The following is a 25572-nucleotide window of genomic DNA, read 5'->3' on the forward strand; positions in this document are numbered from 1 at the left end:
TCCCTCTCACCTCCACAACTACACTCCCCCCTCCCCACCTAAATTGTAAAGTTCATTTTTCAACATAGTGTCTTCTACATCTCATTGTTACAATGGGTCAACCTGTATCCCTATGTAAGCATTTTGTTTTTTTCCCTTCTTCTCCCCAAATTATACCAACATCAAATACAGTGAACACAGGAGTTATACTGTGGGGGAGGAACATACAAAGCAACAAAAAAAATCACATGGTACCTTATATACATTAGAAACAATAGAAAGAAAGAAAAACCCACTTGTGTCCCTATCTTGGGGTTCATTTCGCTTAACTGCATCTTATCTGGTCATATGTACATAGTTTTTGACCTTTTCTACTTGTCCCAGACATATTCTAGTTATTGCAAATAAGAAAAACCATGGGACCCATGTTTCTTTGTGAGCCAGGCCCAAAAAATCATGCATTTTTATATGATTTTTTCTCACATTTTAATTGATCCAACATGTTTCTATGGATACATAACGTACCATGATCAGGCTCACTTCTTCCTTTCTAAACCAATCTCAGCAAGCTTTATTGTTCCATATTTTGGCAATATTTATCCTCCTTTAGGCACCCTGTTTGTCCTCCCAGACAGGATCTATTTTACATTCCTGGTATTTATTTATTTTATGAGTAGTGTACTTTAATGGTTCAGAGGGGTTTCATATATGGTATTGTGTGTGACATTTCACACACTCATGAGAATTTTAATCAGAATCCCTACTACAAGCAGTTACAGGCTTACTTTCACCTCTGTTTAATACTAATTTAATTGGTACAACTTCAAAGATGGATGTGCCTGTGTAGTGTATTGAAGGTTACTTAGAAAGAGCAGGCCTCCTATTCCTTCCATGCTCAGTTTAGTTTGAGTCCTACTCACAATAATTGAGTCATCACTGCTTTCCAGTTATAGCAAAATGGTAGATGATATAAAGCTAGGCAAACCTAGTATGGCTTTTGAGATATGATCCAGATTTTCATATACATATCTATATAGATATATGCATATATATTCATATTGAATGGCACATTACTGTTACCTCTTGGCAAAATAGTTGCTCTGTTAGGCACCTTAGCTGTGGAACCCTTGTATTGCTCTGCCTGCATTTGTCATAATAAATGGACATCTTCCAGTCTTGATCATATTTGGACTTTAGCAGAACTACAAAGGATCAACTCCAAAAGTAACAGACTGTCACATATGAAGAGGGTGTGATTTGCAAAATTAGTGACAGAATGAATCTGGAAATAGTTCTACAAGGATCCCATGCATCATTCTGTCACATTGTGATTGCTGACGAATAGTTTACTTTTCTGTATCTCTATTCTCTTATCTGGAAATTAGAGATAATTCTTCCTAGCCCATGGCTAGGAAATCTGATCATGGCACATTGTATATTCATATGGCAAATATTATAAATAAAAGATGAGTTAATCCATTGAAAGGACATTGAACACTACTAGTACTATATTACCAAATAATTTTAGATATTACTTATTAATATAATAGTAAAGCTATTAATAAAGGTTGTACATATAAGGAAAATATTAACATTTATACTTGGAAAATTATTGACTCTCAGAATATTTGAAGAAAAATAATCAATTTGTCTCTCTTACAGCCTGACCTTGAGTTTTTCTCTGCTCAAGGCTAGTTTTCTATACTTCAGTCATAGCTCCACTTCATTTTGGGGAGGGGAGGTGTGGTTTATTGGAAAAAAAAGAGTCTCACAGACTTTCCTGCCTGGGCTGGCTTCTGTGATCCTCAGATCTCGGCCTCCTGAGTAGCTAGGATTACAGGCGTGAGTCACCAGTACTCAGTGTGTATCTTTAAAAAAAAATTAAATCATATTTGACTAACATTAGCCAGATTGTTTACAAATTATTCTCAAATAAAGATATAACAGGTTGTCAATGACTCACTTTAAGTAGTAGCTTCACATTATATGATAAAAAAAATCATTCACTTACTCTTCTAAGAAACAATTTTTAAAAAACAGTATTTGAAGAACACAGAATATAACCTGCTTTGCAATGGATCCAATTTATTTTTCTACCATATTTTAGATCTAGTTTTAAAACAAACAGAAAACTAAGAAAATAATTTATAAAATTTTAATGTTGGGAAGTTTTCTTTAAATTGCAATTAAATAGTTGAAATGACAAGTAAATATTCTAGCATATGTTTAGTGAAAAACATAGATACATTCTTTCTTTGAAACTCTCCTACTGAACATAGACATCTTATATTTTTCTAGGAAAAACCTACTTGCTAAGATCAAATTTAAAGTAACATTTGTGTCGGAATTATAATTTGGTGGATATATCAGTTCATTATGGATATATCAGAGCAACACATTGCTGATTTCATTTATGCTATAAACTCACTTCCTCTAAGTGAAGATCTTTTCATTTTCCTTTGTTATAGTACTTGAAATAAAATTTGTTCTTATGAATTGAATTAGGTTTCTGTGGAATTCAACAGACCAAGACATTGGTGAAGGCTTGTTTACTCCATTATCTCCACGACACACAGAAAACTGTTCTATCAATAACAACGTTTTCTTCATATATCACTTCAAGCAGTTTCACTGATACTGTTAATAAAAATACAAGTGGTGGGTATTGAATGGATATTTAACTATACCATTATTTGAACGTTATCAATATTTTTTCTTTTTTATACTTAAATGTTTACAAAAGCAATCTCATGTGTCTTTATTAGTGTAGATGTTATTTTCCTTTAAAAATATCTTTTATATAAATTATTTGAAATTATTGTCCAGTATCCAAGTTCTCAGTGCTAGATTGAGTTGTTTAACCTACATTTATCATAGTTTTTAGCACTTGACAAAGGAACATAGTTACAAATCACAATGCATGCTCCATTCCCAAGATGCCAGATTGTTTGAAGTCCGCCTTCTCTGATTAAGAGCTGGTGGTTACCAAGGATCAGGAAAGGCAAGCTTCGGCCCAACGGGGAGCTCCTAAATAAATCATGACTGGATCCAGATCACATACATTTGACTCCCTTCTGTAATTTGAACGGAGGAGATAGAATTGGGGAAAGGGATTTGACTCATGTCTGGGTTGGATTCACAGTATTTATTGTTTGCTACTGTCTGACTACTTATATAGTACAGTCATCCTAAGGTCTAATGTTCCCTTAGGCAGTTGACATATTTGATGACATTTGGGATAAGACACAGAATAAATAAAACCATGTCAACTTGTTATATTAAAACCATAGAGAAAAGAAAAATCAATGGTTTATTTTGTTTTCCAAATACAAAAGGACACAACTCATGAAGGAAAACATGAAGAAAAAATATTTTCCAATTTTAGGTAAAGACACAAGACAAAAGAAACACATTAAGTGCTTTTGGCTACTTGTATAGCTTTAGACGTAGATTAATGCATATCTTTATAAGAGGCCAGAGATACAACTGTAATAAATAGTGAACCATCTACTTGCCTTGCTTTCAGAGGACAGTGCTGAGTGACATTGTGTAAGTGCTGAGAGGCTGAGTGCAGGGTACAGTAGTGTAAGGAACAAAGATAGAAATGTGAAAATCACTGCAGAATCCCCCAGTGCCCAAGCAGATCAATACTGTGTAAGCCATGGACTTTTACCTCCTGTAGTCATCTTGTAAGAAAGTGAAGTCAGTTCTGTTCTGATGCTTTCCCACTTTCTCAAGGAATTATCAAATGTTTCTTTTCTGAAACTTATAGCCCTTCAGAACATTAACTACTCTGGAAAGTCACTAGTTTTCGTGATCTTGAGCCAAGATTTATTATTCACTTGAGGAGATTGACTATTTCTTTTCACTGTGTGTGTAAAGTTGTGCTAACTAGGTCAGTACCAGTGACACCCTGAATGGTGGGTAAGAATGTAAGTTTCTTCACTTTTTCCCAGCCCAGGGAAGCCCATAGTGAAGCCAAAGTGTGCTTCTAAATTAATCTCTTAGTCTCTTTAGATGTAATAGGCAATAAACAGCCATGTGGGTGTTTGGCTTTCTGACTAGGGTGCACTTCCTCCATTTGTTATGTTCCTGGCCTGGGACAATGAATCTAGGGAAGGAAGTTCTTGGTGAAAGTCTCCTTGACCTTTCATTCACCTGGATATGGAGTGAAGGTACCTATTTGGGATGGGGCCAAGCACCAAGGCCTCATACTGCATTGCAATTTTTCACACTCATTGTGTTTCTGCTATCTCAATGCTTTAGCCTCTCTTTTACATTAAAGTACACTTATCATCAAGGGGAAAGGTAAGTCTCAAGAGATTTCAGACACTGTGTTTGAATAACATTAAATAAACCAAACACAAGTAAGTTGCAAATGAAATTAGTGCAGTCTGATCTTAAAGTTGAAAGTAAAGTAATCCCCAGATCCACTATTATTGAAACTGTAGTGTTTCTTGTTTCAACATTTTGGAATATTATAATTATGTCTTCAAATATATCTACTTAAAAATATTGATAGTGGGTTGTCAGTGGCTCATGCCTGGCTAAGATCTGAGGACTGCAGATTTGAAACCATCCCAGGCAGGAAAGTCTGTGAGTCTCTTGTCTCCAAATAATCACCCAGAAGCTAGAACTGGAACTGTGGCTCAAGCTGTAGAGTTCTAGGCCCTGAAAGTTCAAGCCCTATGACTGGCACACACACACACACACACACACACACACACACACACACACACACACACACACACCACACACACAAACATTTTTTGTTTCTAAAATAAAAAAGCTCATGGAGAGCAAATTTGATGGCTGTACATAACTTAATTGTTAAGACTAAAGTGATTCTTTTATTCTCCCTCAGTACTTCAAAGAAACCATAATATACATAAGCATCTGAAGCTATATGCTAATGAGATAGAATGTTCATATAAACAAGCTTAAGAAACTCTCCAAAGGGGTTCCATGCAACATAGTTGATTTTGTTTTTGCAACAATTATATGAAATAACTTTTTTTTCTCTTTTTACAGGTGAAGAAATTGAAGTTCAGAGAGGTTAATTGATTTCACTAATAGCACACAGCTGTCAAGGGCAGAAGATGTTCTAACTTGAAAATAATTGCTCTGTAATTTAATCCAAAAGCAGTATTTCCCCATTTCTTGGTTTTGTACAAAGGAAAAAAGAAAACTGCAATAAAAAAAACAAAAAACAAAACAAACCCAAAACAATATTTGTCTTTGTTCAGCATAGAATAAAATATGGGTGTTTATAAGAGCTCATGTGCACCAGAGGAAGAAATAGAAATAAACAAGCAATTACAATAAAATGTGATGAAAGCTAAGACTGATAATAAAGTTCCACTCAAAATGTGCAGTGTTACAAAAGAGGGGTAAACAGTGCTTTGGGGAAGTATCAGGGGAACTCTTATGGGGAGGAAATTTATGATTGGAGTTGGTAAGAAAAAAAATGGGCCAGGTATTAATCAAACAGAAAAATCCAAGTAGACAGGTCAGACAAACACAGAGGTGAAACAAAGGAACTTAGACATACTGCGGTGAATGGGGTGTCCTTATGTAGTTCTGGGCTCCCCTGTGATCTGAGAGTGAGTGAAACTATAACAATAAAAACCTTCAGGAGCCTCAGAGGAAGTCCATGTCATGGTGCAGAGTTGGGATGTAATGCTTTGGTCCATAGGGAGCCATTAAAAGTTTCTTTCTCATGCTAAGCCTAAACTTCCTCCCGCTATGAAGTGCACAATCATGCATTTTGATGCGAACATTCTGTTTTAAGCCAAAAAGGGACAGTTAAAAACAAACATAAGTGAATTCGGTTGGGGATAGATACAGGAATATCTCCTGCTCTACCCTAACCGGAGACAGAAGTGATTACTTACAATCTCAATATTTTAAATGCAGCCTGAAAAAGATTGATGCAAATTTGCAGAGTGATGCTGCTTAGATATTATTATTATCATTAGAGACAAGATACGTCTACACAACTTCACACTTCATGATTATTATTTTTTTGAGAACAACTTGTATAGGAAAGAATCACACACAATTCCCCTGGAACAAGCTCAGAAAACATTGTTAAGAAGAGGTATTGGGGGGGGTAGGTTGTGCAAAGTGACAGAAATGCCCTTGGAGATCCTCAAATGGCCGGAATGATTGCTTGAACATTAGTGGATCAAAGTTAGCTGATCAACATTGTAGTGACCGTCTACTCGACCAGCGAGGAAAAACGACCACCACACCAGGAGTCTTCTCAGATCACGCTTTATTGGAGAGCCTTTTAGTTGTAGGAGAGCTTGGGCGCGAGAGAGCGTGCACCCGAAACACAGCCGCTTATATAGGAGAATCGGAACGCGGGTCTTTCTATTGTTGGTCGCCTGCCTTTCACCGTCACCAGGTGTCATGGGATTGGCTGGGAACTCTACCTGGCTCGTGCACGCGCACAGCCCAGGCGTCCCGCCAAGCACCAAGTGGGCGGAGTCTCGCCTCGGCTCCCTACACAACATAGCAAGAAGTCATGTTCTCTCTCCCTCTCTCAAACAAACAAGCAAATAAACAGAGCACAGTTAGGAAATATTACATGTTTTTAAATTTGAGGTAATATTCCATGTTCTTAAATTTAACTATTACTGGGATTGGGATAAAAAGGAAAGATGGATGGAAGGGATGACATTGAACAAGATGCATTGTACCAGAAACTGACATGTTGAATTGAAACCATTCTGTATAACTACTTAAAGTTAATAATAGAAAAATGAATAGATGTGATGTAGCTATCAATTTTGGCCACCTGTCTCCTAGAACTTTCTGCATAGAAATTCCTTTGCTTCCAAATTCCTTCTGGTAATGACAATACTTTCTATGATAGAAAATGTTGTTAGATATTCATAGAAACTAAGAGTAAAGGTGTTTTGCTACTTGAAGTTTTGTAAATAATGTATTTCAAGGTTAGACGAAATGGATAATATAAAAGTTATAATATTTTAATAAATAATAGAAAAATCATCATGGTGAAGACATTGAAAAAATGTGTATACACAACACATGCATACATTATACATATATACATTTGTACAACAACAAAGTGTATGTTATCAGCAGAAGGGACCTAAAGGAAAAAATGTCTTAAGACAATGGTAGCTTTTTATGTTATCATATGTCTGTTTGAAAAAGTTACATTTTATTCACACACAGAGTTAGATAATGAAGGGAAGTTGAAAATGCACAGTAGAAAAATTAATATAATGAATATGTAACAAGAAAAATACATTTTAGATTTTGCATTGGTTCAGCTCAAATGGATTGCAGAAATATTTGTGGAATTTTTAAGGAATTAGAAAAGGTTATACTTTAGATATGTATCCATTACTTTTGAAAACTTAGAAGCAGAGGAAAGCAGATGTTACTAAAAAGCACACAGAAAACTTTTCTTGTAATGTGAACATAACAGAATAATGAACTGCATTAAAGTTGTGAAGGAAAAAGGGGGAAGGGATAAGACAGAGTAATAGAAGGAATCAATATGATCAAAATACATGATATACATGTGCAGAAAGAACATAAAAAGGAGAGTGGGAACCAGAGGTGGAGAGTATGATTATATTACCATAATAATACATGCTGTTTATCTTCTCTCAACGCTTACTAGCTTTCATTCGCTTATTTCAAATCTTCAGGACTGAAGTGAATCCCTCAGCATTAAGCAATTGAGTTATGAGTGTGGCTTTATGAACATTCTCTCTAGATTGTATCTGAAGTACATTGAAATACCAACTTTCTTTCAGAGGAGTGGATCTTCCAACTCAAGTTCATTCTCAGTAGGTGATGAGGCTCCCATTGAAGGAGCCTCTTTGAGTAGGACCCTTTTTGAGACTTACTTGAGTGTTCTGTAGTTTCAGACAGCAGTAGAACATCTGATTCAGAAGTGGAAGCCTTGAATCAGACAGACCTGAAATAGAGCTCAGTTCTCTGGGTGATGCTTGAGTAGTCTTGGAGAGAGCTATTTTTTTTTTATGATTCACTTACATTTACCATATAAAATGGGGGGGGTGGTCCATAGCATTTGTATCAAAGATTTGTGGTAATTGAGAATCCAAGCAAAAAAAAGAGATGATATTGATGATGATGATGATGATGATGATGATGATAATTTTATTAAAACCTACAAAAAACAAAAAACGAATCAACTTTAGAAAAACACTCTGGCACAAAACTGAGCTATGGTAAGTATTTAATAAATTCATCTTTTATAGTAATGCTCAATTTAACATCTAACAAAACTTATCACAGTAGAAGAATTGTATTAAATAAAGAAATAACTAGAAAAAGACTTCTGGAAGATGGCAGAGGAGAAGCTGGGGGCTAATCAAGTTCTCATGTAGAAGCCAGTTTTAGTGTTCCAGTGAATAGTCCAAGGCTAGAGAGTCACACCAAATGTGCCATCATAGTACAGAGAGTTTGGGCAAAGAGGGAAAATACAGGCAGCTTGGTTAAGGAGACAGATTTGAGCACTCACTGGTGTCCATGGTGGCAGCTGCAGCAGTTGCTGCCTTGGCGGCCATATCAACAGGGGAGCCCAGAACAAAGGTACCAGAGGCCATGTGGGAGCGGATTCTACTCACTGCCAGCAAGAACTGATAAGGAGCAGTAATCTTCATCCTGCTGACCACAGACAGTCACAGACCATGGATGGCACGGAAACCTAGGGAAAGGTGTGAGTACTACGATATCCTAACTCCTTCTCACCAAGCAGCAGTGGGAAGGTAGCTCCTCCCCAACCACCAGAGAAGAACACTATCTTTGATACTGACAAAGACCCAGTCAGAGCAGCTAGCCTATAGCTCAGGCCTTGGAACAAGACAATATTAGCCATTCAACAGGACAAAGGAACCTGACCTGGGGGGCTCAGCTCCACCTAGAGGAAAGTTGTCCTTCCCAGGCAGAGAAGCTCCGCCCATAGAGGAGTGACTTTCTTGACTGAGTAAACAGAGCCAGAGGCTCCCCCACTCCACTGAAGCATAGGCATCAGACCTAGCTGCAGGAGGGTAAAAGAAAAACAATTGGAAACTCAATACACATAAGTCCTGAGAATGGCTCCAGGCTGGGCTGTGTGAGTATCTCAGGAGTTAGCTCTTCAGTAAAAAGATACTGATTGCTGATAAGCCCCAACTCTACACACAACCTAGCCCCATCACAGCACCTCCAAGCTAGAGGAAACACCCATCTCAAAGTAGGTCTCCCTCCTACTGAACTAACCTGAGAGGAGGGTCATAATGTCCCTGGTAAGGCAGAGCTTTGTTCTGCTTGCTCAAACAAACTGATTTAAGAAACCCATCTAGCCACAGGAAAAACAAACACCACAAGCAAACCAGAGACTCCACCAATAGACTGGTTACACAAGGGAGAGACAAGATCCCGCCCCCCCAAGAAAAAAATTGAAGAACTCCTTTTTCTACCTAAGTTTAAAAAATGTTTTTATGTTGTTTTCTATTTTTTCATCATTTTTTAGGTTACTTTTTGAATATTCTCCTTTTACTCTTTTCTCTTTTGGTCCTTTTTGTGTTATTTTTTGTTTTACTTAATTACTGTTCTGTTCATCCACAGATATATACCTGTCTTCGACTATTAGACTTACCTTTCATTGTGTGCATATATTATTCAGATACCGATTACTCAATGCACAAACTCTCAGCTTTAACTCCTTTAATTGTAGTATTATTTCTTCATACTTAAATAATTTTTTAGTGTTTCATTAAAAAATTTTTGTTTCATTTTGCATTTTTCTGTATCTCTCTTTGCCTTCTCATCTGTCCTTTTCCTCTCTCTGAATTTAGGTCTTGGTTATATTCCCTCTCTCTCTTTCCCTCCCCACATTTCTCTAATCTTATGTTCTCCCCACAATTCTCCCTAAACCTATTAATATCTGGTCTTCTGAATCCTTTGATTTTCTTAGTCCATTGATCCCTAGTTGTTTATTGTTGAACTAGATTGTATCTGTACTCATTTTGACAATGTCAAACAACCTGTGCAACTACAGGGCTCTTGTTGATGATTGTCTTAAAATAGTGTTCTAGTGAGGATTTGTTTTTGTTTTCAAACCCAAATGGGCAGAACAAGCTGGAGAAAAATGAGAAAAATGGCAAGTACAGGTATCTCAACTCCAATTCATTATAATCAAGCAACAGAGCAGTTAATGAATAATCCAGAGGAGAGTTCCCAAAATGCTATATAAAAACTACTGTTAAACATGCTGAATGAAAAGATTGAAAGACTGCAGTAGATTCTAAGTGAGCATAATAAGGAACTGCATGAGCATGATGAGGCTAACCAAAGATTCATACAGGAATTTTGTGTGAGGAGGCTAATCAAAGAGTAACTGAGGAATAGCGTGAGCGGGATGAGAATGAACAAAGATTAATAGAGGCATTCATGGAATCCACAAACAGAAAGCTTGAGGAATCCATGGAGGCCATTCAGGGAATGCTGAATGAAGCCCAACAAAAGGAAAGGGAGTCTAATAAAACTATAACCAATCAACTAAGGGATTGGAGAATGAACACTGAAAACAAAATTAAGGGGGTAAAGAAGTCCATCCAAGATCTAAAACAAAGCTCCAACACAGAATTTGAAGCCATCAAATCTGACCAATTAGAAGGAAAGGAAATATAAAACAAAGTAGAAAGGCTTGACAGTAGATTAGACCATGCAGAAGATCAAATCTCTGGGACTAAAGAAAGCCTAGACATTATAGAGCAAGAACAGACAAGTATTCAAGAAAGACAAATCCAAGAACTACTATAGATCTGTTCAACATTTAGAAGACACCATCAGAAGGCCTAATTTAAGGCTAATGGGTGTAGAAGAGGGCCTAGAGACAGAAGTTAAATGTCTAGGAAATTTATTTAACAGGATTGTAGCAGAGAACTTCTGAAACATGCAAAAAGATAGGCCAATTCAGATACAAGAAGCCTTTAGAACCCCAAATAGACCAGACCAGAAGAGGACATCCACAGCCACATTGTAATCCTCACATGATCAATTGAGACCAATGAAATGATCCTTAAAACTGTCAGAGAAAAAAGATCAATCATCTATAAAGGGAAACCAATCAGGATAACTTCAGATTTCTCAGCAGAGAAAATGAAAGCCTGAGAGCCTGGAATGATGTATGCCATGCCCTAAAGACAACTATCAACCAAGAATACTGTACCCAGATAAAATATCCTTCATTAGAGAAGAACAAATAAAAACCTTCCACAGCAAAGAAAAACTTAAAGAATGATCTCCACCAAACCAGCCCTACAAAAGGTAAGTTTTCCTACAGATAGAAAACTATCATGTGCATGATAACAGCCAAGAAAGCCCCCAAACAGAGAATCCAAGAATCATAGGAAGAACCCAGTTGGCACAGCCCCCATTAAAGTGTATAACATGGCAGGAACTAAGTCCTAAGTCTCAATATTAATGGACTTAGCTCCCAAATTAAGTGACAAATTGTCTTGTTGGATCAAAAAGCAAGATTCATCTATCTGCTGCCATCAAGAGACACACTTTACCCACAAAATCAAACAGTCTAAAAGTGAAAGACTGGAATAAAATCTACCAAGCAAACGATCCCCATAAACAGGTGGGGGCTGTAATCCTAATATCAGATAAAATAGATTTCAAATTAAAATTAGTGAGAAGAGATAAAGAAGGTCATTACATACTAATTAAGGGATTTCTTCTTCAGGAGGATATTATAATTCTAAATATTCACCAAATAACAGAGCACCCAAATTTAACCAAGAAATACTACTTTCCCTAAAATCCCACAAAGATACAAAGGTATGAATTATTGGGGAGTTTAACACACCACTATCCCCACTGGATAGATCAACCTGGCAAAATCTCAACAGAGAAAACTCAGACCTAAACAACTGCATAGATCAACTAGTCTTAACAGACATCTACTGAATATTTCACCCAGCAGCATCAGAACACACGTTCTTCTCAGCAGCACATGGAACATTCTCCAAAATAGACCACATTTTAGGTCACAAAGCAAATTTGTCCAAATTCAGAAACATTGAAATTAGGCTCGGCATTCTCTCACACCACAAGGGAATAAAATTAGAATTCTACACCAGAAGCCACCAAAGAAAATCCTGGAGGCTGAACAACACACTGTTGAACTACCAGTGGGTCACAGAAGAGGTTAGAAAGGAAATTCAAATTAACAAAACAACGCACAAATTACCAATTTCTCTAGGACACAGCAAAGGCAGGATGCAGAGGCAAGTTTATAGCTCTTATTTCCTACATCAACAGATTGGAGAGATGTGAAACCAACAATCTAATATAGCAGCTGAAGCTTCTTGAAAAAGAGCAACAAGCTAAACCCCAATTCAGTAGATGGTAACAAATAATTAAAATTAAATCAGAATTAAATGAATTAGAATCCCCTCCCCCCACAAAAACAGAGAGAATCAACTCAACAAAGAGTTGGTTCTTCTAAAAAATTAACAAAATTGACAGGCCATTAGCAAATCTTATCAGAAAAAGAAGAGAACACACCCAAATAAATGGAACCATAACCACAGGGAACAAAACAAGATTGAGAAATTATAAGGGGATACTTTTTAAACCTATATGCTAATAAGTTTGAGATTCTGGAAGAAATGGATTAATTTTTAGCAAATATTGACATGTTCAAATTAAACCAAGATGAGTTAAACCAACTTATTACACCTATATCAAGCACTGAAATAGAAACAGCAATGAGAGACCTCCCATTCAAGAAAAACACAGAACAGGATGGATTTAAGCTGAATTCTACCAGGTCTTCAAAGCAGAAATCACACCAATATTCCAACTCTTCAATAAAATTGAAAGTGAAAATTCACTACCAATCTCTTTCTATGAAGCCATCATAACCCTCATCCCAAAACCAGGCAGAGACTCATCAAAGAGAACTATAAACCCATTTCTTTGATAAATATCAATGCAAACTTCTTAACAAAATTTTGGCCAATCTACTTCAACAAGTCATCAAAAAAGTCATACGCCATGATCAACAGGATTCATTTCAGGGATGCAAAACTGGTTCAATATATGCAAATCAATAAATATAATTCATCACATCAACAAGATCAAGGATAAGAATCAAATGATATCTCAATAGATGGAGAAAAAGCATTTGACAAGATCTAACACCCTTTTATGATGAAAACTAGGAATGAAGGAAGCATTTCTCAGTACAAGAAAGGCTGTGTATGACAAACCTATAGCCAGTATTATACTTAATGGTGAAAAGCTAAAGCTATTTCCTCTAAACTCAGGAACATGACAAGGTTGTCCACTCTCCATTTCTCTTCAATTCTGTATTAGAATCATTAGAGCAATTAGACAAGATGCAAATATAAAGGGGATCCAAATAGGGAAAGATGAAGTAAAATTCTCCCTCTTTGCAGATGACATGATCTTGTATTTAAAGAACCCCAGGGTCCACAACCAAATAAGTCAAGCTGATCTTTGGGGGTGGGAAGGAGGAGTTGGGGAAGTGGGGAATGAAGGGATGATAGAGGAAAAACAAAGGAGGAGGTAACAATGCTCGATAGGAAATGTACTCATTACCTTACTCATGTAACTGTAACCCCTCTGTACGGTATCTTTACAATAAAAATATATTTAATAAAAAAGAAATAGCTATAATTATTTCTGTAAGAGCATGGTGTGAAGGCACAGCATTATCCTCAATGGCATTTCCATGGTTATCTTGACTGTCACAAAGCATAGCCTACGCAACAACAAAGAAATACATAAACAACTGTGAAATTGAGCATGTGAAGTAAACCACAGCAATTAGTCAACAAAATCAGTATTGTTTACATTTAAAATTAAAAAAATATGACTAGCCTTTGTTAGGATTTGAAATGATAAAAAAATCAGTGTAGTTTTCTTTTTTTTTTCAGTCACAAGCAGCGATAATTGTCTAGAGTTCCTTAATTGTTTTCAATTAGTTCAGTTTCAAGGTGAAAACAGTTGTTCCCAATACAAGGAAAATAGTAAGAATAAAATTAATACAGAAAATTAAAAAGTTTTAGTGATTCTACTTTATAATTTGTCCAGTTGGCAAATAATGAACAAAATAGATAGCTTCCTTTTTCTTTGTAATATTTTAGTTGTTTTGTATATTATCTATTTTTTAATTAATTATATACTTTCCAAAATCCTTTTGGGTTGTTGAATTTTAAAACTTTTGATTTAGCTGAGTTGGAGTGAGAGAATGAGTATGGATCTGTATTTATCTCTATTCAATATATGACTAGATGGACAGTTGGATCCTGGATCTATGATTCATCTGTTCTCATGCACACATCAGAAAGCCCTTTACTTAAAAGATATACACATACAGTTGAATGACTACATCTAGCTAATTAATATAGCATTTGCCTTATATATTTTTCTTCTCTCTTTTACTGGTATTTTGAACTCAAGATTTTCATACTCATTTTGCTTACTCATGGCTACCTAGTATACTGTTACTTGGGCCACACCACCTGCCTGACTTTGTATTGGAACACAAATTCCATACTCAAAGAGTGGCCGGTAGTACCCTGATTGCACTCTGATTTTTTGGGAAATCACTTAGTCTTTTCTAATTCTGAAAAACTTGCATTCCCTTGGCTTGACAAATAGCAAAGCTCATTGGGAGGTGCTATAGATACATTTCTGTGATAAATAACAATCTCTAAATAACACTGTACTATACCACACCCACCTCAGTGTCATTATTTAACTGTGCTTAGTCTACTACAACCAGACCTATTGTTTATGTTATAGTGCTCTGATCTGTAATATCACTATAAAAGAATCAGATGTGTTCTTCAGCAACTTGAACTAAATGGATTATTGATTCTAATAAAATAAGTATATTGAAAGTCTTTTTGTCTTTTCCTTCAGCTACCTTGTTGTTTGGACTTGCAATGGCTTAGCCAAAGATTCATTGCTGCCCAGGTTATTGTACTATAAAGTACAAATATAATACATGAGAGTATTATATTCCATTGCCATAGGGCCCAACATTCAACTAGTACTCATCTGTTCCAGTGTTATAATGTTGTAACTAATATTTCTGGCAATTTAGCCAATGTTGAATCCTCTTCAAATACAATTGTGGTGATTAATAAACCTGTCATAATGATTTTGAATAATCTGAATACCCAGTGGCAGTGACCAGTATTGAAGGCTCTCAAATGCCTCTTACACACCATGTGCCAAAAGTGACTCATCAGCCTAGTGTTAGAGCTTCAGAAGGGAGATTCTCCCCTGTACACTATTTAGATGGATTCTGTGAGTTAATACTACCACTAGGTTCACAGATCACATGGTGATAAAAAATTCCAGATAACTTCTGCAAACAAGAAGAAACAATCTAAGTAGGAAAATCTAAATATTTCAGGATCATCATAAATTATGGGCTCTCAGAGGATAAGTATGTTGCTAGCCATTATCTAACCCAGAAAATGTGCAAAGCCAGGGAATTCTACCTTTTATCCTCTGCAAAAGGAATTTAGTGGGATTTTTTGATATCTTATTATCACTTATAGATTGAAAGAGATGTGCACAGGTCTCCTGGAGACTCCTGATGATTGCGATTTTGAGGCAGCCGGATTGCTATTGGGTGTAAGCCTAGTGTTATAAACTCTCATTAGTTTTTATTCCAGAGAAACTCTAACATGTGTATTTTAGTTCTAACAATCTACAAGAGATCAGAATGTAATTAATTCAGTTGTTCTAATATTGTGTTTGCTCCTCTTTATCATTTCTATATATGATTTATTGAATCCAACATAACTACTACTTAGTTTAATTAAATATGAATAAAATGTCTAAAACCATAAATATCTATATTTTCTGTAAATTTAGTGGAATGGGTTTCTGAAGATCTTATCTTGGCCTAGATGTTAATTTGGTTATTCTGGGAAACAGAGATAGAGATGGTATGAGATATGGAAGGGATTTATAAGAAAAAAATGCTTCCAAATTGTAAGCAAGATAGAAGGAACAACTGTGCAATTTTGCTGTACAGCACAATCGCCCAAAGACTAAATTTCTAGAGTTCTCACTGCAAAGGTGGTATAGTATGTGCAATAACACATGTTATCTAGCACAACTTGATACTTGGCCCTTTCATGATGTGCATGTATTTCAAGACATTATGTTGTTATGTGCATGACATGACAAATCTGTACCTTTTTTTTTTTTGGCCAGTTCCAGGGCTTGAACCTAGGCACTGTCTCTGAGCTTCTTTGTGCTCAACTCTAGCGCTCTATCACTTGAGCCACAGTGTCACTTCTGGCTTTTTCTGAGTTGTTTATTGGAGATAAGAGTCTCATTGACTTTTTTGCCTGGGCTGACTTTGAACTGACATTCTGAGGTCTCAGTTTCTAAGTAGCTAGGATTACAGGCATGAGCCACTGATGCCTGTTTGAATCTCTACATTTTTTGTTGTAAAAGAGAATCATGTGCCAAGTATTAAAAGTTTAAAATGTGCTATTTTAAATTGATGGAATCCAGTGTGTCCAGGATGGCAGTTGATGTTAATTTAAGTTGAAAAGATAAAAAATGGAAGGATAGACTAGGAAATAGAAGGGAGAACCATATACCTGATGCAGATCTCACATTGTGGAAGGACAGGAAGAAAAAGAAAGGCAGGTAGGATAGTCATAAGGCTTTTCTAAGGAAGTTTCAAGCAGGAACATGAGAAGCTCACTAACTAGCATCTTCTCTGTGAGAGACTTACATGAACCAGACGTTCTCAAACTCTGGTTCAGAGCAACTCAGGAGAAGTCTCACTCTCATACATAGGAGAGAGAGCTCCTGGACACTCAGAATATGTCTATTCAGCAGAAACAGTGCATTTTAAAGGCTGCCATGTTCTAGAAAACAGTGAGGATGAAGGGAAAAAAATTTTGAAGTACAATCCTAGTTGCTATTTAGATGTTGTCTGAACTTGAAAAAAATTTGTTAATCCTCTATAAAATGAAAAAATAATGTGACTCTTATTTATTGTAGGAGAGGAGACAGGCAGACAGACAGACAAAGAGAGACAGAGACAGGGAGAAAATGAGAGAAAAAGATGTTTCTAGATTACATCCATAGTTACTAATACATTTAGGAGACATAGGAAACAAGAGTCAAGAATCAGACCGTGATTGTTAGCCTACAACCATCTCAGTATTTACAAGCTTCCCTCTGTTCTATTTCTGTATCTGTTTTGAAATGCAAATAGAATTTTCTGGGGATTATTTATTAGATATGCAAGAGTTCTGGGCACACAGGAAGTGCTACATAGGTGAATATTTAATGCTATTATTCATTTGTATATGCTTATTCAGACTTATGATCTGCATCTTCTCATGTTTGTTTTGACTTGTTTGCATTTTAACTTTATGGTTTTTGAGCTCCCTTGCAAAACATATTGCTGATTTCTGTGATAGTTTTCTTGTCATAGATTACTTTTCTGCCATTCTTTCTAATCAATCAAGTTCCTGGAGCTAGTGGTCACTTGCAATATAGATAGTAGATGTTTTCCAATGTCACTCCCTCTGGTCTGTTCTTCTGTGCTTCATCGAGTGTTGTATTACTAGGTGTAGACAATCATTCCCTCTTGATATTTTCCTAGGCTTGGTTTTTCAGGAAATTGCCTTAACTAGGGATGTAACAAGCTGGCAATGTGAAACTTCAGGTGAATATTTCCAAGATACTAAATTGGACTAATTTCATGCTTCATGGCTCAAGTCCATGCTGGTTTCTCAAATGTTCATTCTTCTCAACTGAACCTCACTGTGTACTTCAATGTAAACTAAATGTGACCTTGAGCTAGCTGGCAGGGAATGGGATTTAGATGAGACAAAGTTTATGATAAAATGGAATAAAAATAAAACAAACAGAATACATTTCCTATCTTCCTCCAAGGAATGTTATAAAAAATGTGTGTGTGTGTGTGTGTGTGTGTGTGTATGTGTGTGTGTGTGTGTGTGTGTGTGTGTGTGTGTGTGTATGAAATATCACTGTCTTGGTGCTTTTAACCCTTTCAATCTTGGAAAAGTTAGTTATCATGCTTATCTTGGATAAAAGGATTAGCTTCAAAAGGTGACATATGAAGACTTAGAAGCATGTCAACGGTGGCATTCCAATCTGGAGGGTAAGATCTGAATCCATAGCTCCTCTTCTTCACTTATTTGAAGCAAGTTTTGAGTCTCCAGGACAGAATGACACCCTGATATAGAGCCTACAGACTAGAATAACCTGTCGTTTGTCAGTGGCTCAGCTGACATCTTAGTCAGGGAAATCTGAAACAGGCTCTCAGACGCAGCTGATGTTCTGATGTCCAGATGTGAAAAAGATGGAAGGGTGGTCAAAAGCTTCAGCAGATGCAGATTGTAGAGGAAAACAATAGAAAAGGAGAAAACTACAGAGAGCATTCAGCACCATGGCAAGGCAGGCTGGAAGGATATATCATTCATCTCCTTTGAAAGCCCCATAGCAGAAAGATGGATTGACACTGTCAAAGCTGTTATCCTGCCCATCAGCTTTATTATACGGTAGAAAGCCACCTGTCACTTTCTGGCTGCGAGCAATGGTAGAGTCCTAATTCTTTCCTTTCAATGCACCGAAAACATTTTCAAAGTTTTCTTTTGAGCATCTCTAATGTTTGTTTCAGTCACAGGTAGATCCATCAAACGTATTTAATTTAAAATGTCATAACAAACTGAAGTTTTTGTTTAACATAAATCACTCATAAAACAAATGCTGCTATTTATCAACTCTAATGGATCTGAATAAAAGTCTTACAGGAATGGAATAAAAATCCAATGATGGTTTTGCAATAAATACTCAATACTTTACTGCCAATTTATCAGGTAATCTTGCTTCTTACAATATATGGCTTTTTAAATGACTTACATGATAGTCATGTGGTTTGCTTGCCAGGAGATGGCAATGGTGATCTACTTCCATGTTAAGACCTTCTAAAGGACTCATTGCACCAAAATTAAACTGGGAGCCAGGATGATTGTGATTTCCAGTTCTGTTTTCCAATGCAAAATTACCCATTTTAAATTCTTGAATTATTAAGTTGTTTCTAATCATTCACAGTCTGATTTTTACTAAAAACGTTGTCATGACAGTTTCCTCAAGAGCCAAAAATAATCATTTTTCTCTCCTAAGAATCAATAACATAATTTTGGAAAAAATTAATTCTTTACTTACAATCAAAAATTTTACAAAAGCCATAAGTAATGAAATAATATGAGAGTTTTGTAAAAGGATGACAGTGACACCTCACACAAAGATTACTATTGAGGAAATAGATGAATGTCCCTTGAATTTATTGCATAAGCCTTTTAACACATTGAGAAGAAGCCAATGTTTTGCTTTCAGAGTTCAATGTGATGCTGTCATTGTTCAGTCTCAAAGAAGGCTGACAATGTGACTGAAACTACCCAGCCCTACTATCAAGAATCTATACATATCTTTCTGTGTGTCACTGAGAGCTACAGAATTAACATTTCTCCTCTTTTTTTTTTCTTTTTGTTCAGCTGCAAGAAAGGTCAGACTTGAAGTTATTTAGTTATTTAAATTTTGTTTTGGTCTTGGAGCTTGAACTCAGGGCCTGGGCCCTATCCCTGAGCTCTTTCTGCTCAAAACTTGCACTCTATCACTTGAGCCACAGCTTCGCTTCTGGCTTTTTTTGGTGTTTAATTGGAGTCTCACAGACTTTCCAACCTGGGTTGTCTTTGAACTGCAATCCTCAGATCTCAGCCTCCTGAGTAGCTAGGATTACAGGCATGCACCATCAGCTCCAAGTTTCTTTTATTTGTTAATACATTTTTTTAATTCTGAAGTAAATGTTTACTTTTATTATATTGAATATTCACATGGAGTATATATGTAATTAAAGCCAATGGATGTTGAGTTTGGAGAATATAATTAAAGCCATTTCTTGCCTGTGGTGGTTTAGGACTTTAACCTTGCATGGCATAAGAATTGTTTTAAAAGCCAGGCTCTAGTAGGTCACACCTGTAATCCAAGCTACTCAAGAGGCTGAGATCTGAAGGTCATGGTTTGAAGACAGCCCAGGCAGGAAAGTCCAAGAGTTTCTTATCTCCAATTTATGGGGGAAAGACAAAGTGGTGCTGTGGATCAAAGTGCTAGCCTCGAGCGGGGGAAAAAAACCCAGTGACAATATCCAACCCCATTGTTTCAGAGACAGGCTCCGGAGCCCTGACCCAAGGCCCGGACCCTAGTGGCTAACAACAGGACAAAGTGAGTCTCTGAGAACCAGCCGGTTCTTGCTGCGTGTGCTTGCTCACGGAAGAGCGCTGGTCATCAAAGTCCGAGAGGAGGGGCAAGAGAAGCCCGTGTGGAGACTCTGGGATGTCTAAGCCCTTCGTGAGATGGTGTGCAAGGTGCACCCCAACCTGAGCACGTCCCTGGACAACGTCTTTCTATTGTGCTTACTCCGACCCTGCAAATTTGACTACGACCATGCTCTGTAGCTGCTGGTCATCTAGCACAGCTGCAGGCCAAGCTGGCCCGACGCCTTTAGTAACCTGAGGCCCTCAGCCCCCAAAGACGTCCTTGGCTCCGGTTTGTTACCGTGTTGCGCCCCCCACCCCACCACACACACCCCAGGAGCTGCCACATCCTCTGTATCTGCCCAGACAGATGGATACCAAGCCACTGCCCATTTACCGAAAACATCTGGTCGTATGCAAAACCAATTTAGTGTGAAGAAAGTCAGGTGGATGGGATTGTCATTCTTGCAGACTACAAAGGAGTGAGCTTATCAAAAGCACCTCATTTTGGCCCTTTTATAGCCAAAAAAGGTGATTGGCCTCCTCTAGGATGGTTTCCCCATTCCTATCAAAGCAGTCCATGTAGTAAATGAACCTCGAATATTTAAAGGCATTTTTGCCATCATTAAGCCATTCCTAAAGTAGAAAATAGCAAACGCATTCTTCCAAGACGGGTCTGAGCTGCACTCTCTCCATACAAACCTTCCAAGAAACATTCTCCACAAGGAATAGGAAGGCACAGCTGCAGAGCTGGACTCTGCCACCTGGAACGCGGTGCTGCTGGCCTCGTCCCTGACCAGGCGCTGCCGCAGGAGGGGCTGACCTCACCTGCACAATGCCATGACTCCATGTGCCTTGTCAAGTCACAGCTGTACTCCTGCTATTAGCCAGTCTCTCCCCCCCCCCCGCCCCCCTCCAGTGTTGCCCCACCCAGCTCCTTTCCTTTCTTCTTCAGATACTCAGAAGAACTTACAATGCCAAGGCCTCAGACTTGCTCTCTGTAATTAAATGGCAGCATGAAACAACCAGGTGAGCCCATCCTGGCGGTTAAGTCTTTGGTCAGGTGATTATTCCAGTGGGAGACATGGAAGGTGTCCCCAGCGATTCCCAAACCCTCAGATTGCAACTATTGATCTGGACGCTCTCTGGTTTGTATGTATATCAGAAACAAGGAAAGTGGGGGACCATAATCACTGATCTTCTCAGGAGAAAACCCACCAGATTGGTCAGTTAGGATTATTCTTCTACAACCATTTGGTTAAATCCACAAGGTGGCCAAATAGGATTCTGTCTTTCCTGTGAACCTTAACTGCAGACCTCTGTTGCTCATCAGAAAGCCTCCAGGCCCCGGATGCCAACACTGGGCCTAGAAAGCACCTTAACTGAGTGGGAACACCAGAACCCAAGCACCGAATCCTGAACAGATTCGGAAAGGCAGACATTTCAAATCACCTTCGGCATTTCTTTATTTGAATCTTACAATAGGAACCCCCTCCTCCCCCGACAACTCCATAAAGCCTTAGCCCTGGTTTTCAATGGAATCATATAGGATCCTAGAAGTGTATGATTTTGCTCCATGTAATGGACTGATTTTAGGCCAATAGAATGCTGACCTAGGGGTTAGTGACCTGAGCATCAGGTGTGAGACTGTGGACAACACATGAGCTTCTTTTGGCTGCTGAGATTCTGATATTGGTGTTCATTTACCATTAGGTTTCTGCCTAGAGAGATGACTGTCTAGATAAACAGACTAAGTCCTGATATTTTGTGATATATACATAGGCCTATCCATGAAGAAGTGTCATGATTTGGTCTGGCTCTTAAAGAAACTGATATATATATATATATATATATATATATATATATATTCCCCCCCCCTCAGGAAGAAAAAAAAGTTGTTTCAAAAACAAAGAATGTGACATGAGCACCATCTTTTTAAATGCTACTTAACAAGTGACTGCTGTTCTCAGCTAGGATGTTTTTAAACAAAAAAAATCCATATCCAAGTCTATTTTTTAAATAAAGAATTTTCAGTTTGTTACCCTGAACAGTATGTTTTTCATATGCCACATTTGAGTCATTTTGATCTAAATCATGGTTTTTGTTACTGCCTGTCACTACAGATGGGTTCCCTGTGGTTCTTCAGGTTCCCGTGTGAAGCAAATGAGCAAAAATGAATAAAGAGTAACATTATTTAATAAATTATGGGCTGGGGTATCCATGTCTCCCACCTGTAATCCTAGCTACTCAGAAAGCTGAGATTTGAGGGTTGAGGTTCAAAGTAAGCTCCGGAAGAACTGTCCTTGAGACTGTCTGCAATTAACCAGCAAAAAGCTGGAGGGCCATCAGTGCTCAAAAAAAGCAAAGGGATGGTGCCTAGGCCCTGAGTTCAAGCTACAGTACTTGCACAATCAATCAATCAAGATTCACACTGACTAAAAGTAATCTTGCCAAATGTTATAAAAATAATAAACTTTAAAATGCTATCTTCTATGATATAATAATGCTATATACTATATTAGTATTAAATCCTGGTTGTTTAACTGAACCAAGTGTGGGCTATTGAAATTAATTTTTGGATATTTGTTTATTGTTCTTACTTTCTTTCTTTTTTATTGTGAAAATACTATACAGAAGGGTTACAATGACATGGGCAAGGTAATGAGTACATTTCTTATCAAGCATTGTTGCCTCCTCCTTTGTTTCCCCTTCCCATCCATTCCCATCCCCCCCAACCCCCACCAGCCAAAGTTGAAATTAATTTTTTTGAGAAAAGGTTTCACAATGTAACTTGTGCTGACATAAACTAGCCTTATGCTCTGATGCCTCAGTCTCCCTAGTGCTGAAATTACATGTATGCGCCACCAAGCACAATAAATAAAATTTTATGGTATGGTATTAGTTTTACTATCATGTGTGATTAAAATATTGATTTTTCAATAATTGCTCCATATATACTTAAGGAAATTGGTAGTTTATATCTATTTGATTATAAAGATATGCTGACAGACCAAAACTTGAATATTAAAATTACAAATATGACATTTGGGATGAGTTGCAAGTAACATGCTTTCATTTTTGTTTTTAGCCTTTGGTCATGCTTGCCCCCTTAACTGAAAACCAAGGCAAGTGTTCATATGCTGCTTCTGTTAAAGAAAACATGCGGCTGAACCACTGATTCTTTTTACTCTTCCAGGCATATTCAGCATCATAGGAGCATCAGCTTTTGCAGGCTGTAATTTCCAGGCATCCACATCAACCAATCCAGGGAATGAGAGGTATGTATATGTGTTCAAAGAATGGGAGGGCCAGGCACTGGTAGCTCACGCCTGTAATCCTAGCTCCTCAGGAGGCTGAGATCCGAGAATCACGGTTCAAAGCCAGCCCAGGCAGGAAAGTCCGTGAGACTCTTATCTCCAATAAACCACCAGAAAATCAGAAATGGTGCTGTGGCTCAAGTGGTAGAGTGCTTGCCTTGAGCTGAAGAATGCAGGGACAGAACCCAAGCCCAGAGTTCAAGCCCCAAGACCGACAAAAAAAAAAAGAATGGGAGTAAGGAAGAAGTTAGGATATGACCTCTTCTCAATTGCAGGCTGGCTCTCCTCTAAGCTGGTTCCCTTATACCAGGTGTACCTGGCTGCTGGGGCCCTGGACTTTACTTCGCTCAAATCCTCCAACCCTCCAGTGTCTCAGGGCTTCTTCCTGTGGTTCAGAACTGGGTTGTCTTACTCCCTTGTTTGGCTGTTCTCCATCACTAATATCATCTGCATCTGTTATGAAAACCTGAAGTGCTCTAGCAAGCCCCTTTGGCTTTATGTTATCCTTCATGTAGGATAGGGTCTCAACACCCTTTGCTTGAGCCCTGCCTTACACTTTGATCTTCCCAATCTCTGTCTCTTGAGTAGCTGGGACTGTAGTTGTGAGCCACTGTGTCTGGCCTGGCCTAAACAAATTTAAATAGTACATCACTAAACTTTGTAAAGAATAGTTACTACAGCTAAACATTCATTGAAACTTTATTTTTGAAATGCTGACTTAAACTTTACATTATCTTATTTCATTCTTACAACAAAGTTGTAAGAAACTCACTAAAGATCACATTGCTAAAATGTAATAGAGCTGGAATTCAAAAGTTAGATCTATCTAGTTGTGCACAGTGATGTAAACCTATAATCTCAGCTGTTTAGAAGCAGAGGTAGGAAGTTGTGAGCAATCTGGCCTGTACAATAAGTCTGTTTCAATACACCAGAAACAACAAAAAATGCGAGTCTATCTAATGCTAGAGTCTGTGTAGAGATTTTCAGTGTTAATCTGTAAGGAAGTCTTCTCAGGATGCAGACATTTTCAGATGACCATTGCTGGGATTGTGGTCTCATGATTGTAGTATGAAGTTGGTGTTCTTTAGCAGATACTTTATAAAACACCCAGTCCAGATCATCCAATAGGACTTCTGGAATGATGGAGACTTTCTAGTATATGATGTACTGGAACTACAAAGATGTGGGTAAAGTAGAACATAACAAGAGGGAGGAGAAAGCAGGATTAAAATTCGCAAAGGGTTCAATATTTTCCTGTATTAAATAATAGAATTTGAAATGATTTCCTGAAATGTGTGGGATAAAATATCAGTTGTATCTTTTCCTTCCTTCCTTCCTTCCTTCCTTCTTCCCTCCCTCCTTCCCTCCCTCCCTCCTTCCTTCCCTCCTTCGTTCCTTCGTTCCTTCCTTCCTTCGTTCCTTCCTTCCTTCCTTCCTTCCTTCCTTCCTTCCTTCCTTTCTTTCTTTCTGTCTTTCTGTCTTTCCTTCTGTCTTTCTTTTTCTTTTTTGCAGCCCTGGGGACTGAACTCAGGGCCTATACTTAGCTAAGGAGTCACTGTACCACTTGAGCCACACATATAGCCTCTTTGTTACAATGCATATTTTCAAAGTAGGATTTTGCTTTATGCTCAGGCCAGCCTAGGTTGGGATCCTCTTAGTTGTAATTCCCTGTGGGATGTCAGTCACACACTGCCATGCCAAGCTATTAGTCGAGATGGAGTCTTGTCAACATTTATACCCAAGTCTTGTGAACATTTACTGGCCACAGACTGATCTCTGCATCCCAAGTAGCTAGAATTATAGGCTCAAATCACTAGGCCTGACATTATTTTTTCTTTTTGAGACAGCATCTCTATGCTAGACTTGAAATATTGGTCCTCCTGTCTCAACCTCTCCAGTGCTAGGATTATAAGTGTGCA

General features: G+C 37.7%; 1 pseudogene; it reads left to right on the forward strand.

Moving 5' to 3' along the window:
- Window positions 1–18152: 18152 nt before the first annotated feature.
- On the forward strand, window positions 18153–21223 carry LOC138807859 (alpha-tocopherol transfer protein-like; annotated as a pseudogene).
- The last annotated feature ends 4349 nt before the right edge of the window (window positions 21224–25572 follow it).

This window comes from Dipodomys merriami, unplaced genomic scaffold (genome assembly GCF_024711535.1).
Source record: "Dipodomys merriami isolate MVZ:Mamm:240054 unplaced genomic scaffold, mDipMer1.0.p SCAF_438, whole genome shotgun sequence".
Taxonomy (NCBI): Eukaryota; Metazoa; Chordata; class Mammalia; order Rodentia; family Heteromyidae; genus Dipodomys; species Dipodomys merriami.